The sequence below is a fragment of the Bos javanicus genome, chromosome 17, assembly GCF_032452875.1.
Source record: "Bos javanicus breed banteng chromosome 17, ARS-OSU_banteng_1.0, whole genome shotgun sequence".
NCBI lineage: Eukaryota > Metazoa > Chordata > Mammalia > Artiodactyla > Bovidae > Bos > Bos javanicus.
In genome coordinates this window covers 47,346,630-47,363,676 of record NC_083884.1, presented here as the reverse complement: position 1 = coordinate 47,363,676, position 17,047 = coordinate 47,346,630, and the positions used below count along the sequence as shown (strand labels likewise).

The following is a 17,047-nucleotide window of genomic DNA, read 5'->3' as shown; positions in this document are numbered from 1 at the left end:
CAAAATTCCTGAAAAGTAATAATCGGTCCTCACGGGCCAGTTTGAACAGAATCCATCACACCACTGCCTGACGCTGAGAATTAGAGAGAGGAAAAAGCCAGGTAGTTAGTCTTCTCCTATGGTTTAATATCAAATCACAGGAAGTGGCTTCACTCAGTCACACAGGGAAGGGCAAACACCAAAAGGCACATTTGAGTACAGAGGAGGGGTACGCTACGCCATTCGATTGTACTAACGGTACTCAATCAGCAAAACCTCCTTTTATGAGTCACATCCTTGCAGAATCTGAGATAAATGGGCTCCAGAATCACAGCTAATTCAGCTAATAGGAATGCAAACATTGATCTAAATTGAGGCCCAGAGAACGGTCTCTTACATCTTCCTCGCCCCAGGGGGGATGAATGGAAAAGATTACTTGTGGATTATAATTGCTTAAAATAGGTTGCGATGTAAAAATCTAATCCCGTCTCCTCTTCAATAGTAAAGTTCTACAGACAGAGAAATTATGCTTAATGCCAGTGTCTTGAAGGTAAAAAGAAAATTCTGTTCTCCCTTTGGGGCAAGAGAAAGGACATCTTTTTAGAGCTGTCAGAATTCACAAGCCATAATAAATTATTCTTTTTCATTACTGACTTATTAAGCAGGCTGCTTGGTGTAATGGCAGAAAATTTCTGTTTAATTTTCAGAGTATTAGACTACTGTGATTCTTGATCTGAAATCAACTCGAGTTATTTTAAAAAGGAATGTATTTAATGTCATGCGTTAGGCTCTGTCTTTACTAAATTCTTCCCAGTGCAGGGTTGAAGCATTTATGTAATATGGTCATTGTTTGGCTGGAAGCCAGGCATCAGCCATGTTCTTGGGATAGTTTCTATTAGGAGTGTACCACTCATCCCCAATAGATCACTTATAAAATACTAAAAGTGTGTCCAGAAATCCCAAGCCAAAGAGTCCTAGGGGCCAAAGAATTCTCATTTTCCCTGGAATTAGAATCATTTTACTCCAATGATTCTAATTCCAATATTTGGCCACCTGATGTGATGAGGCAACTCACTGAAAAAGACCCTGATGCTAGGAAAGAATGAGGGCAGGAGGAGAAGGGAGCGACAGAGGATGAGATGGTTGGACAGCATCATCAACTGGATATGAGTTTGAACAAACTCCAGAAGATAGTGAAGGACAAGAAAGCCTGGTGTGTTACAGTCAATGGGGTCGCAAAAAGTTGGATACAACTTAGCAACTGAACGACAACAATTCTGTTACAGTCATCATTTCTGCTGATGAGGTGGTCTCAAGCTGACTTTTCTTCATTCTACTCACAGATCTTATATTAAACAGCATTTACCAAGCTCTTATGAGGGAATGCTCCAGCCCTCCAGGAGGTTTTTAATTATCCTGGGGAAGACAATATACAGGAGATCCAGGTAACATACGAGCTGTACAGGGCAGGTGTGGGAAAGCTTGGAGGAACATGAGTGATCCATACACCCCATGAGGGTCGGTCGGTGTTCACCCACCAGGTTCATTGCTGCTGTCTTTATGGATTTTGTGGAATTTACCTGGAATGAAAATTATAAATAAATCTAGTGGCTTATTTCCTTTCATAATGAGTTATACCTATATTTTACTGAACTTGCAGATTTATCTTCATTGTGTCTGACTCTTTGTGACCCCATGGATTGTAGCCCACCAGGCTCTTCTGACCATGGGATTTTCCAGGTGAGAATACTGTAATGGGTTGCTATTTCCTTCTCCAGGAGATCTTCCCAATCCATGGATCAAACCTGGGTAAAGATAGATTCTTTACTATCTAAAGATAGATTCTTTACTATCTAGGCCACCAGGCAACCGTTTAGTAATTAGGTGTTACCCTATTCCAGATAATATAATTTCTACTGAAGCTCATTTTGTAAATCAACCTCTAAATTTGCAGAAATTAGTCAGGTATACACTGAATGTATGATAGTCAAGTGGATAAGCTTGGGACTCCTTTTTTTTTTTTGGAGTATAATTGCTTTGCCATGTTGTGTTGGTTTCTGCTGTACAAAGTTAATCAGCTAGATGTGTACACATATCTCCTCCCTCTTGGACCTTCCTCCAACCGCTCTATCCCACCCCTCTAGGTCATCACAGAGCACTGGGCTGAGCTCCCTGTGCTCTACAGCAGCTTCCCCCTAGCTGTCTGTTTTACACATGAGAGTGTATATATGTCAACGCTACTGTCTCTGCTCGTCCCACCCTGTCCTTACCCCACTGTGCTCACATGTCTCTTCTCTACGTCTGCATCTCTCTTCCTGCCTGGAAATAGGTTCATCTGTATTATTTTTTTAGGTTCCACACATATGCGTTAAGGAAGTTGGGACTTTTAAGCACATGCTAAATATCTCCTTTATGCACATGAATATTCAGCTTTCCCTGATTTAGTTGGCTAAATAGTAGACACCATCCCTGCCATCCTCTATGGTGGTCTGCTCTTGAAATCTGTATTGGATTGGTCAAAAAGTTTGAAAATCTATGGAAAAACCCAAAAAACTTTTTGACCGACCCAATGTTTTATATATGGTCCTTTTTTTTTTTTTTAAGTGAAGCATAGTTGATTTACAATCTCATGTTAATTTCTACTGTACAGCAAACTGATTCAGTTATATGATAAAGAAAATGTGGTACATATAAAAAATGGCATACTTGTCAGCCATAAAAAGGGGACAACCAAATGATGCTTTTTATTACAAGGGCCACACCGAAGATAAATACCACCCATTCTCCATGAGGAGAGAGACTCTGTCTTGATCACTGCTGACCCCTCACCATCTAGAAGCATGCCTAGCACACAGGGAACATTAAAGAAGTAAACACTGAGTGAGCAAGACCACCTGGGTGCCCACCTACCTGCAACATGCATCCAGCGGAAGTAGCTGGGTCATCCACAGATAAATTAATTCAGGTAAAGATAAGTGCTTTGGAGAAAATAAAATGGGGATGAAAAGACAGAGAGGAACATCACGCTGGGAGGTGGGGTGGGTCAGGAGGTGTGTGCATGGATTCTTAAGGGGTACACTTGGCTGAGTCCTGACTAACCAGAAGAGCCAGTTCTGTGAGCTAGTCTTTGAGGAAGGGTGGGGACAGCAACCAATATCACCTGGAGGGGGGGAGCATGAAGGCCAAGTTGAGTGCATGAGAGTCGGGCAGGGCCCAGGGCATGAAGGGCTCTGCAGCCACTTAGTAAGGAGTTTGGATTTTCTTCTAAAAGAATTAATGAACCACCAAGAGTTTAAGCAAGTCGATGACATGAACTTAATTTTAGAAAGATCCCACTGGTGGCAGGGTGGGGAGAAGCAGAGGTTAGGAGGGGAAACCAGGAGGCCCTGAGATTCTGACTGTCCTCCAGGCAAGAGGTGACCCAGCTTGAACTTGAGCAGAAGTGGACATGAACAGAAGTGGTGTCCTTGGAACGTATTTTGAAGGTTGAAAGAACAGGTCTTCCTGACTGGCTGGACATGGGTGAGTGGGTGGGGGTGAGTTTGTATCAAGGATGATACCTGTATTTTTGGCACATACGACTGGTGGACGGACTTGCCGTGATGGAACATGAGGAAGACACAGGAAAGAGCAAATTTGGGGAAGCAGAGGATGAGGAAGGAGAAGTCGTCTTGTCTATGGAATGGTTTTGTGTTTACCCTTTTCTACCTCTGACCAGCATGATTCCTTGGGATGGAACCACCTCCTCATTGGCCCATGGCTGGCCTCTCAAGATGGTGCCAGGAAACACAACACTCAGTTTTCAAGGAAAGAGAGAAGTTCCTTGCCAAAGAATTCCAGGCCATTTCAGAGGAGGTGAGGTTTGTTTGAATAAAACTCAGTTCTCCTGGGTTGCCACCATCTGTCTGTTCCCCAGGAGCCCCGCCCCTGCGGACACCTGGGTGTCATGGACTTGGAGTAGGTGGCCCAGTTTGCAGATGGTGGAGAAGGGGTAGGAATTGTATTCACAAAACCCAGTGATCCAGAAAACCATTGTGAGGCAGGATTTTCAATTTCAACAAGGGTGGGGGGAAATTAAAGGGTGGTGTGTTGTGGAGAGGGGGGAGAAGCAGAAACAAAAATAACAAGGCCATTAATCTTTCATTAAGTTAAAGGGATGAAAAGGAACTGCTTTAAAGTATCATTCTTCCCCAGCACCACAAGCATGTTGCCCCCCGCTGACTTCAAAGGCCCTGACGAGAAGTTGGTTAATGTTGTTGGCACAATATCAGGCCGTGGTTTACTTTTGCTTAAGTATGATCTTTTTTTTTTTTTTTTCCTTCTCAACAAAGAAAGCGTCAGGGTCGGGCACTCTGATGGGAGGAGGCCCACCATGTAAAAGATGCCTTTGTGTTGTGTGCAGAGGCCTTCCTGAGGCTGGCTCTGTGAACACACGCTGTTTGCACACTGTTTGTCACAGACCCGAGAAACCACCACCACACACACACGCAAAAGTCTGCCAGAAAGAGCAGAGAGAATAAGATCATTGTCTTCACTCACTCTCTACTTTCCGCTTCCAGAGAGTCAGGCCCAGTCCCCGACTTGGCATCTGGGCTCCCGGTTGCCCTGATGGAGAGGCAGTTTGCAAGACAGCATTGCTTTTCCAGCATCTCCCACCTGTTCAGTGCTTTGCAGCCCAGGATCTCTCACCTGTCTGGGGGCTGCGGGGAGGGAGCTTTGCTGCTTTGGGAGGCTGTATTTGTCTTCAAGGTAGCGCTGTTTACACTGAAAGCAAAGCTAATTGGTGGTGAGTGGCAGGGTTTTGTGGTTAGGCCCTGGCTCTGTGTTGGCAGCTGCTGAGTGTTGAAGGCAAGCTATCCTACCTGGCAAGTGCAAATGCCCCAGGGCAGAGGGAGAATGAGGAGGGGGGTGTCTGAGAGGGTCTGATGACCTGCTTGAAGATACCATTGCTGGAAGCCCACCAGAGGGCTCCTGCTATATGGGAAAGTTGTTTCAAGGTCTTCTCTTTTGTTTTCATGAGAAAAGCAGGGAGAATAGGAAGGAAATCAGTTGCTGTCTTTTAAGAAAGATGCTTCAGGGACTCCCTTGGTGGTCCAGTGGTTAAGACTTCGCCTTTCATTGCAGAGGGTGAAGTTTGATCCTTGGTTGGGAAACTAAAATTTCGAATGCCTCAAGCCCCAACACCTAAAACATAGAAAATTCAAAAGCAATATTGTAACAAATTCAGCAAAGACTTTTAAAATGGTCCATAGCAAGAAAAAAAAAAAAAAACTTAAAAAAAGAGAAAGATGCTGTAAATTTGATTCTCTAAGTGCCATACTTGTTGGGTGTCATCACAGGTAAGGGTTATGTCTTTCAGACCCAGAGGGAGGTGACCAAGGCCCACCTGGTATTCCCGGGACTGTTCTGGAATACACAGAATGAACAGTCTCTGCCATCCTTGCCGTCTGCTTTCTTAAGCACCTTCACCCCACACAATAGATTGTTTGCAGTCAGATTAAGCCAGGTTGGATCCAGGCTCTGTAGTTACCCTGTGAGATGCTGAGCAAGCTGCTCACGTGCCATCCCCTGTTCTCCACTTGATAGAGTGACAAAACTGTCTCCCAGAGCAACTGCGAGGACGGATGGGGACAAAGGGCATGGAAGCACCCAGCATCTACGCAGGGTTTGGTGAGGGCTGGCTGGTTCCCACCACCGTCACAGACAGGGATGTGTCTGCCGAACGGCCATGGGAAAGGGCACAGGCAGTGTTAGCTTTGCCAAAAAATATTTACTTTAGCGAAAGGGAGGGAGGTGACAGTTTGTTTTTTTAAAAACATCACACATAGAGGTTTAAATAGGATTTCATAACAGCTTCCCTCTGCATAAAGAACCAAACAGGGCAACTCAGAGAAGTAGAAATAATTTACCGGGAAGGGAGGGGAGGCACAGAAGTAGATCCTTCCATGGGGCCTAGGCATGTGGCGTCGGAGCCTCGGCCTCTTGGGAACCAGGTGACGTGAAGCAGGTTCCTCGCGGGGCTTTCTTGTGAATGTGTGGGACAGGGTGCCTGCACACAGCATCCACTCAGGGTGAGCAGTTCACATCATCACCATCTTTATTTAGTAAGACAGCCTTGACCCAACCTAGACCCTTTGGAGCAGAGAGCTCCTAATTTGGAGTTACACAAGAGGTGTGGATTATTATTATTATTTTTAAACATTTAAATATTTTTAATTTTAAAAACATTTTTAAATTTAATTTTTTGAAATCTTTTATCGGAAGGATTATTAACAGCAGCATGAAGAATCCCAATCCATCAGGTCCCTAGTTTTCCCCAGAACCCCACCAGCATATTCTCACTGTACACCTTTGCCATTGGGATTTTCAAGGCACAATGAGAAGCTGAACAGGGCCTTGCTGCCCGGGTGGATTCTGACCTGCCGCTAGCTCGCTGCACAGGGTCAAGCCCTGTTTGACTTCTATAGGCGTTGCAGCTGTCCCAGGTGGCATGGAGTTTCAGCAGGGCAGTCCACTTGGGGGAGAATGGGGACAACCAACACTGACAGGCAGGTGGAAGATAGATGGATATGGGCCCAGGCATGAGTATAGATACGGGTTTGTGTACAGACACGGGTATAGATATGAGTATGGGTCTTGGAGGAGGGCACAACAACCCACTCCAGTATTCTTGCCTGGAGAATCCCGTGGACAAAGGTGCCTGGTGGGCTGTAGTCCATGGGGTCGCAAAGAGTCAAACACGACTGAAGTGACTTAGCATGTGTGAGTGTGGGTATTGATATGGATATGGTTATGGGTGTAGATATGGGTCTGTGAATAGATACGGGCCTGTATGTTGATAAGGATATATGTATTGATAAGGATATGTGCATTTATAAGTGTTTGTGTATAGATACGGATGTGGATATGTGTATTGATAGGGTACATATATAGATACAGATATGGGTGTAGATAAGGATACAAGTATAGATCTGAGTGTGTGTATTGATAAGGGCACACGTATGGATATTGGTATGGGTATGTGTGTAGATACAGATATATAGATATAGGTCCAGATATACAACATGGGCTTCCCAGGTGGCTCGGTGGTAAAGAATCTGCCTGCCAATGCAGGAGACTCAGGAGACACAGGTTCAATCCCTGGGTTGGGAAGATCTCCTGGAGTAGGAAATAGCAACCCACTCCAGTATTCTTGTCTGGGGAAAATCCCATGGACAGAGGAGCCTGGTGGGTTACAGTCTGCGGGGTCGTAGAGAGTTGGACATGACTTAGCAATGCGCATGAGCACGCACATGCAGATATACGATATAGATACAGGCGTATATACAGACACAGATATATAGATAGAGACACAGACACAGGTGTAGATATAGCATTTTTTTTCTTTCCAAAATGGGTCACTGGTGGACAGGTAATATCATTTGAAAGCTGGGAGGAGGCTGATGAAAAAGATATTTGGAAGGCACTCAGTGTTTGGAGATTTCAAAATAAGCGATTACAATCCTGCTGGTACAGCAAGCATTTTAAAAAGACCAACTTTCTTAAATTTCAGTTGACTTCTCTTCGTTTCAGTTTCAAAAATGGGTGTATTTCCTAGGTCAAAGTGTCTGTAAAATAATCACTGAAATGCCTAACTCTCCACTCCTAATTCTAGACACTATACTTTGGCCATGAGAATCTATATTTGTATCTAAATGTCATTCTGGGTAGGCTAGGTTAATTGCAGTAATAAACAGCTGCAAAGCCAAAGTGATTAAATAAACCAGGTTTTCCTCTTGCCTGATTGCAAGTCCATTGCGAATCTCTGGGGGTCCAAAGGGACCACAAGACAGACTGGTTCAAGCAAGAGAGAAGAGCAGCTGAAGCTTTGCCAGGTTCTGTGGCACAGGAAAAAGTGATGCAATAGAACTGAAGGTGGTCTGGGTCCTGGGTGTAACCCACACTGTTTCTATTCAGCACTCAAAAGTCAGGACTAGACCATGATCCCACCCAGCTGCCGGGGGATCTGAAAGTGCAATCATACTTATACATAGGATTCAGGGGCCCAGACTCAAGACTTGGAATACTACTGATACTTAAATACCACCACTACTCCTAAATTCTTCCAGAGTGGTCTCTCCAGGCTGAACCTCTCCCCTAAACTCCAGACTCATATACCCAACAGCCTTCTTAATACTTCCAAAAGGTAACACTCAAAGGTAACATTCCCAAACCCAAACCTCTGGTATTTCCCTCCAAACATGTTCCCCAGTTCAACTGATGGTAATTCTGTTCTTCTAGTGTGTTACTCAGACCAAAATTCTTAGACTCATCCTTGACATATTTCTTCCTCTCAAAGTGAAGTGAAGTGAAGTTGCTCAGTCATATCTAACTCTTTGTGACCCCATGGACTGTAGCCTACCAGGCTTCTACATCCATGGGATTCTCCAGGCAAGAATACTGGAGTGGGTTACCATTTCCTTCTCCAGGGGATCTTCCCGACCCAGGAATCAAACCCGGTTCTCCTGCATTGGAGGCAGACTTCTGAGACCTTTAACCTCTGAGCCCCCAAAAATGAGCAAACTATAAGCTTTCTCCTCAAAATACACAGGACCTGGGCTTCCACTGCCACTCTGCTGCTCCAGGCCGCCCTCTCTCTTACTCATATTATTGCAATAGTCTCCAGAACAGTCTCGGTTTCCATCCTTGCAGTCTTCAGGCTTAGCTGCAGTAACAAAGGAATCACAAGATAGACTGGTTCAAACAAGAGACAAGAGCAAAGATAATAACTCTCTCCATACTGTCCAGACAGGCAATCTGGGGTAGATGGAGTGTGTGCTAAATTGCTTCAGTCGTGTCTGACTCTGTGAGACCCTACGTACTGCAGCTTTGTCTCTTCTTTGAACCAGTTTATCTTGCAGTCCCTTTGTTACTGCAGTTAAACCTAGACCCTCTACCCTTGACTGTAACAATACAGAGCTAGGGTAGGGCCAAGGTTGGCCTTTTGATGATGGTGGTTGATGGAGAAGGGGGTCACCAATGGGGAAACCCTTGCCTAGGAAAGTGGACATTGTCCACCAAAGTGTGCTAAGAGATATTTCATCAAGCACACATATTTTCAGAACAATTAAGAGTCTGTGGTCTTTATGTCAGCAGTAAATAAGAAAAGGCAATACATTGAAATTTAAGGGGAAGGCAGCCTTATCAGAGTTTTAGCACAAGCTTTCCTTCACCTAATTTTTTTGACTTTTCTCAGGTTTTGCATGAGAAAGGTCTTTGGAAGGCAGAACAAAGGGACTGTATACCTTTAACCTGTACATTTATATATTTATACATTTCTCCTTTCGCCCCCTAGCTCCTGTTATTAACTTCAGATGTTTGTCCATTTCAAAACTTCGTAGATCTGAAAATTGAAAAACCCTACGTATCTTTATTTTCTGATCTGGTCACTATATTCTAGAATATTATCTTCCCCGTTATCACAAAAGCACTGCTTTGAAATTGTCTCCTTGGAGAGTTGACTTACACATGAAGAACTGTTCTTGTACCTACCAGGCTGGGAAAGGCATTAGGGTACAGAAGTGATATTGCATTAAAGTAGCCCAGGAGAGGGGGGGCGGCTTGAAAATCATGGAATCAAAGGAAAATGATCCAATATTTCAAACAAAATCAGGTCTCGTATATTTCTGCTCCATTACAATAGGGTAAGTTAGATCTAGTCTTACCGAGGCTGCGATCTTAGATGTGGAACTCTGTAAGTGCTTGAAATGTCTTCTATTTTACTACATATACAAAGGAGCTCTTTAATACAGCTACTGTCTGTGACATGGAAGTCATAGCTCAATTTTCTTTTTCAACTAAAACCACTCTAAACTGGAAAGCTATCCCACTACTGCAGAAGTTATCGCTCCAGTATTCCCCATGGGTGAATAAGAAATATACCTTTTCCTTTTTTTTTTTCTTTTTAAGAAACAGTTCATTGACTAAATTACCCGAATAGTCTACCTGTCTTATGTGAGCTGCATATTTTTGTGAATTTTAATATCTGTAAAATATTCTTTTGGTCAAAACTGAAAGCTGCAAAGTAAGCGTTTTCTCTCACATTGGAAAGTAAGGCTTTTGTAATTATAAATAGCTTTTTCCTCCTCTTTGCTAAGCTTTGAAGAAATTTAGTTTATTAATGGTTTTAGAAAGTAAACTTTCTGGGATGTAATTACTTTTTAACAATTTATCAATAAGCAGACCATCTGCTCACTATCTGCCCCATAAAAACAAATCTAAAGTTAATGAACCTCCAAAATTTTGCAAATCAAAGATGAAGTTGACACAGGGCAAATTTATCCATATGATTGACTGGTTTTATGCCCAAACTCTGATAATCATGTCTTCTGTAGTTTTTGAATACATCAATACAGGGAGTAAGTAACATGTAACAGCTACCGTTTTAAAGCTGGTTGACTTTAAAAACAGTGAGAAAACTCAATCTTTTCATATTCATTCAACAAATATTTATTGAAAATCTGCTATGTGCTCGCAATTACACTGTCTCTGTTCTCATGAAATTAACAATCAAATGGGACCGACAATGAATAAACAGACACAAGGGAATATAGCAAGGCTGTGCACTTAAACCCTTTTTATCAGGGAAAGCATTAGGGTATCGTATAAATGGGCACCTTAATTGGGATGTTGGGAAGATTTACCATGGAAATGACATCTAAACAGATTCCTAAGGAATAAATATGAATCTTCCTAACTGAACGTTACTTTTACCACTCTGAGCCAGGGAAACAACATGAGAGAGAGTTCCAAAGACTGCCAAAAATTCGGTATGGCTGGAGTGTAGACCATGAGCATATGGTAGCCAGGGATGACGACTGAGAAGCAAGCAGGGGCCAGGTGGTAAAAACCTGACCATGTCCTAAACTAGCTCGACGGCCGTGAGGATGGAGAAGAGTGAACTGGTGTGAGAGGCAATTGAATGATGGGACAGATAGAACTCGATACCTTGTTAGATGGTGGGCAGGGTTGGGGGGTGGGTGAGGGAAAGAATGGAGGATGGCTCACAGATTTCTGGATGGACCAAGATAGGGAACCCAGGGGAGAGAGGGCTGAGTCTCATTTTGAATTTGCTGAGTTAAGCTATCTGGAGATCTCCAAGAGAAAATATATAGCTCCCAACTGGACATGTGACTCTATATGAACTTACTCCTCTCAGAGTAGAAACTCACCTTTATCCATTCAGGTTAGGCTTACGTCTCGTAAGTTGTGTCCGATTCTGTGTGACCCTATGGACTATAGCCCGCCAGACTCCTCTGTCCATGAGATACTCCAGGCAAGAATAGTGGAGTGGGTTGCCCTGCCCTCCTCCAGGGGATCTTCTCAAACCAGGGATTGAACACACGTCTCTTATGTCTCCTGCTCTGGAAGGTGGGTTCTTTACCACTAGCACTAGCCGGGACACCCAGACACGTCTTTTTATCTTTGGAGTGCCTAGGCTTGATATAGTTTGCTTTCCATCTGGAAATAGTTGTCTACTTCCAGGTTTATAATATATCCCATGTATTTAACTTGTTGCTTTGAGATTTGTGCTTTTTTTCTGGGAGACCCTACAACCCTGAGTCCCCCCCAAATTAAGAATTTCAGTGGTATTCTGATCTGAGACCTCCATGGGGGGTTACATATTAATGTATCTCCATACTGTAGAGTAGCGCCTTCTTTTAGGCATATTTCCTTTAGTTCCTTTCCTAAGGCCTGGGTGAACAAGGGTGGGCTGTCCCCAAACCCCAAAGGCTGGGTTACTACAAAACCCTACACAGAAATATCTGGGTGGACAAGACATCAGCTCGCTCATCCTGATGCCTGTGCATATTGTATTTTGTAAGGAATAGACTTTGTCAACTCCCCATTAGAATGATAGAAAGCAAGTTTAGTAAGAGATCTTGAAAGTTAATCTTCTCTGACCTGTTCTTGTGTATCCTTCATGTGTTCCCATCAGGGGCTCCCTCAACCTTAGCCTGCAAAGCTCCAGGGACCAGATATTCACAATTTCCAGAAGCAGCATGGTCCCTCTCTGAGCACTCCTAATTTCCAGAAATTTCTCCATTACATGCAATTAAACTGATCACTTTATAAGTTTCTTCTGCTTGGGAATGATGAACAGAAATTTTGAAGTCAAACTTCATAGGTTCCAATTCCTGCCCTGACAGTAATAGGTCATGTGACTTGGGCAAAAACTTGAGGTTGGCTGTCTCAGTCCCTTCTGTAGAATAAATGTGGATATCAGAACCAGCATCGCAGGGCTGTTGCTAGAAGGAACACAGATGGTACATGCAAAGTGTCAGGATCTGAGCTCAGTAAATGTTAACCATTTAGCATTTAGTTTAAATGATAATTAAAAAAAATTTTTATTAATCAAATAGTCTTAACACATCCTACCCTTTGAAATACTTCAAGGAGACTCACGTCAACCCTGCAAGTGTCTCTTCTAAATTCTGTGACTTTCTTCCCATCGTCTCATCTGACACAGCTTGACATGCCTTCACCGTGTTGCTGACTTTCCTTTGGACATGAGTTTATTTATATCCCCTAAATCCAGTCTATTTTTACCCCTCCCCTCAGAGAGTGGGGCCCGGAAAAGGATGGAATACTCCACAATGGTATGTCCTGAGCAAGATGGAGAGGGCTTATCACTTTCTTTTTTCTTTATGCTGAATTCCTGTGAAGGCCACACCAGGTGCCCCTCACTGTGTGTGTTGTTATGGTCACGGCATGTGGCTGATGGATGGGGGATTCAATGCTGAGTACATTGAAATCCGAAGTGCTGCTCCCATTCACGGTGGAAAGCAGAGCAACCTGAAGCCAAATCCTTCCTCCATCCTAACAGCTGTATGATGTTCAGCACTCTTTCTGTGCCTTAATTTCATCAATAAAATAATATAATTCTAGTTTTCTGCAATCCCACTCCTGGGCAAGTATTCAGAGAACACTCTAATTTGAAACGATATGTGCACCCCAATGTTCATAGCAGCACAATTTACAATAGTGAAGACATGGAAGAAGCCTAAATGTCCATCCAAAGATGAGTGGATAAGGAAGCTGTAGTACATACATGGAAGGGAATATTACTCAGCCATAAAAAAATGAAATAATGCCATTTGCAGCAACAGGGATGGACCTGGAGATGATCACAGTAAATGAAGTATGTCAGACAAAGACAATTTTCATATGTCACTCATATGTGTAATCTAAATATGATACCAGGGAACTTCTTTCCAAAAAAATCAGACTCACAGGCATAGAAAACAAACTTATGGTTGTCAAAGGGGAAGAGGGATGGGGAGGGAAAGGTATACACTGCTGCTGCTAGGTCGCTTCAGTCGTGTCCGACTCTGTGCGACCCCATAGATGGCAGCCCACCAGGCTCCTCTGTCCCTGGGATTCTCTAGGCAAGAATACTGGAGTGGGTTGCCATTTCAAGTATACACTACTATACATAAAATAAACAGCAAGGATCTCATTGTATACCACAAGGAAACTATACTCAATATTTTGTAATAACCCATAAGGGAAAAAAATCTAAAAAAGAATATATATCTATATATACTCTATACATATATATATATATATAGCTGAATCACTGTTCTGTACACCTGAAACTAGCATAGCATTGTAAATCAACTGTACTCCAATAATTGTTTTTAAAACATGGTGTGATGATAACTACACGTACCTTATAGAGGTTATTGAGATTGAAAAGTGTTAGTACATGTCAATTATTGGCAGTGTGCTGGGCACACAGTAAGCCAAGTTCAAATGTTATGTATTATTATTGCCTTTAAATTACATTTTCTATTCCATGTGTAAATTCTGCCCTGATGTGGGTTTCAAAAATACAAATTTGTTTCCACGCAGTTGGTGTATTAGGGGACAATTTGAACATAACATGGAACTCACATTTGCTCAGGGGCAACTTCATCTTTGAGAAATGAAGGCAATGGCACCCCACTCCAGTACTCTCGCCTGGAAAATCCCAGGGACGGGGGAGCCTAGTGGGCTGCTGTCTATGGGGTCGCACAGAGTCGGACATGACTGAAGCGACTTAGCAGCAGCAGCAGCAGCAGGGGAATACAGAAAACTGCAGGTGATGAATCAGGCAGAAAGAATACACACAGTGCACGCACACGCACTCGCGCACACACACACACACACACACACACACCTTAAGCACTGACCTGGTTCACACAGGTTTCATGAGATACACCTGAGATATGGGCTGACATCATTTCCTTCAATTTCGGGAAACATTTTCACCACCTCATGATAACTCATCAGCTACAATGCTTCTGAGGCCACAGGCAAATATCAGGTCTTTAATCAGGTAAAGTGCCCTAGTCATTGTAGTATTAATGTATTTTTGTAGTCATTTAACATGAGTAAAGCCACACTGGCATTTTTACTCTGTTTCTATTGATATCTTTTTTACAAAGCATTCCTGATGAACTTTTTGAGCATTATGTTCCAACCCTATTTTTCTCATAGACTGTGTGATTCATATTATGTGAGTTTTCATAGCACTGTGGTTTCTAGGCAGGCGTAGGATACATTACAGAGAACTGATGATAATTATCTCTGCTAAGTTTTCTAAACTCTCAGAATATCTATATCTTTGATTCTGCTATTTATATTTTTACTGTTTTCTAACTTCATGTTATGCATGAATTTGATGTGAATAATCACACTGTGCTTAGTGGCTCAGTCATAGCGAACTCTTTGTGACCCCATGAACCAGAGCCCGCCAGGCTCCTCTGTCCATGGGATTCTCCAGGCAGGAATACTGGAGTGGGTTGCCATGCCCTCCTCGAATAATCACATTAAATATCTGTAAATCATCAAGGGGAGAGGCTATACTCTGGGAGAGGGTCTGACAAAATTGAAAAAGGCATTTCCTGCAGCAGAATCTATTTTCCACATAATCATGAAGTTTAAATACTGTTATCAGTTGAATAAGCTACTTTCCAGTTTAGCTTCAAGAAGAAGAATCTGTTTTCCCCCACTTACTGAAATCCTCAAGATCTACCTGGCCATGGACCTTGGATGGCTTGACAGAAATCATCTAGTCCAGTCTCTTTGCTCCAGATGAATCAGCATGGCTCTGGGTAATGTGCTTTTTGCCAAGTTCGCCCAACTTTACCGGCAGTGATGGAGCCAAGTTTCACGGCTGTTCATACAACCCTGGGCTGACTCCCAGTTACATGTTGTACAACTTAATATCCTTGTAATAACACTACAGCTTATCCCAAACTAGACCTACCCATTACCACAAGGATGGTTTTGTACAGCTTCTCAGACTGGTACAAGGAACAGGAATAGTAACATGGTTCAAAAGAGACCAGGCACCCCGGTGCTGCCTACTGGGCAGCCAGGACCCTGACCACACCATCCGCCAGAGGCAACTGCCCCAAGACAGAACAAATGCTGGCATAATCACCTCAAACCTATTAAATGAGCACAAAGCCAGCTCCTCCAAAAAATCTCCTCCTTCTTGATTTCTTTCCTTGTAAAATGGGTTCGTCCTTTATGAATCATTGGCTTGAGTTATTCATTTATTCATTTGCTTGGAGGTGGAGATGACTGCACAGGGTATTTTAAAGGTATTGAGGTATATGATGCTTCTCAGGTGTCACAGTGGTAAAGAATCTGCCTGCCAATGCAGGAGATGCAGGAGATGCGGGTTCAACCCCTGGGTCAGGAAGGTAGGAAATGGCAAACCACTCCAGTGTTCTTGTCTGGAAAACTCCATGGACAGAAGAGCCTGCCAGGCTATAGTCCATGGGGTCACAAAGAGTGGGATACAGCTAAGCACACAACAAACAAAAGTATATACAGGAGGACTTACCTGGTGGTCCAGTGGCTAAGACTCCGCAGTCCTGGTGCAATAGGTCTGTGTTCAGTTCCTGTTTGGGGAACTAGATATTACATGGTGCAACTAAGACCTGGCCCAGCCAAATAAATAAATAAATATTAAAAATAAATAAAGTATACATAGGGAAAAATAGACTATTTTCATTTGCCAACTGGGGAAAAAAAGTACGGATGCTTGATTGATGCTGCTTATAACGACAGAATAAAATCAGAAACACCTCCCTCAGTCACTTTCTTTAAGCACATTCTTGTTTTTACTAGAATAATTTTGATTAAAGCTATGTTTGCATCCTGGTGGCTCATGGTAAAGAATCTGCTGTGATGTAGGAGACCCAGGTTCAGTCCCTGGGTCGGGAAGATCCCTTGGGAAAGGGAATGGCAACCCACTCCAGTATTCTTGCCTGGTGAATTCCACAGACAGAGGCTACAGTGCGTGGGATTGCAAAGAGTAGGACACAACTGAGTGACTGAAGCTTTCCACCATCAGAGTTAGTTAATTGATTAATCTGTTTATAGAACGTGTAGGGGGCCTCAGCATAATATCACAACTTATCCATTCATGTACTTGTTTATTGATTCATTAATTTCATTCTTCACTTATTTATCTCTGGGAAACCTCCTGGCTTGAATTATTCATTCCTTCATTTGTTCGTTCTTTTGCTTGCTTACAAGAGGTAATGTACACACAAGGCATATGATTTAAAAGACATTGTAGGGTGGGGACTTCCCTGGTGGTCTAGTGGCTAAGATGCTGCATTCCCAATGCAGGGGACCTGGGTTCGATCCCTAGTCAGGGAACTAGATCCCACATGCATAGCTAAGAGTTTGCGTGCCAAAACTAAAGAGTTCGCATATCACAACTATGACCCAGCACGGCCAAATTAAATAAACAAATATTTTCCTTAAAGGTACTGAAGAGTGTGCAGGGGAAAGCAGGTCAGACCTTCTTCCCTGTTGCGCCCCCACCCTCCACCTAGGAAAGAAAACTACTTATTACCCGGTAGACTTTGCTGTCCCTTTCCAGGATGGACCCTGTGTTCATGATTTTGCATGTTTGTGTGAGACAGAAAGAAACAGACAGATGGACAGACAGATGGGCAGACAGAGAGAAATGCAATATACTATGTATACATGTCCCAGTGTTCTCACCCGGAGTGGCTCTGCC

At 43.1% G+C, this 17,047-nt stretch overlaps 1 non-coding gene across 1 annotated transcript; it reads left to right on the top strand.

Moving 5' to 3' along the window:
- Nucleotides 1-16,607: 16,607 nt before the first annotated feature.
- On the top strand, nucleotides 16,608-16,680 carry TRNAG-CCC (transfer RNA glycine (anticodon CCC)). Its single transcript has one exon. It is a non-coding gene; the product is annotated as a tRNA-Gly (tRNA).
- The last annotated feature ends 367 nt before the right edge of the window (nucleotides 16,681-17,047 follow it).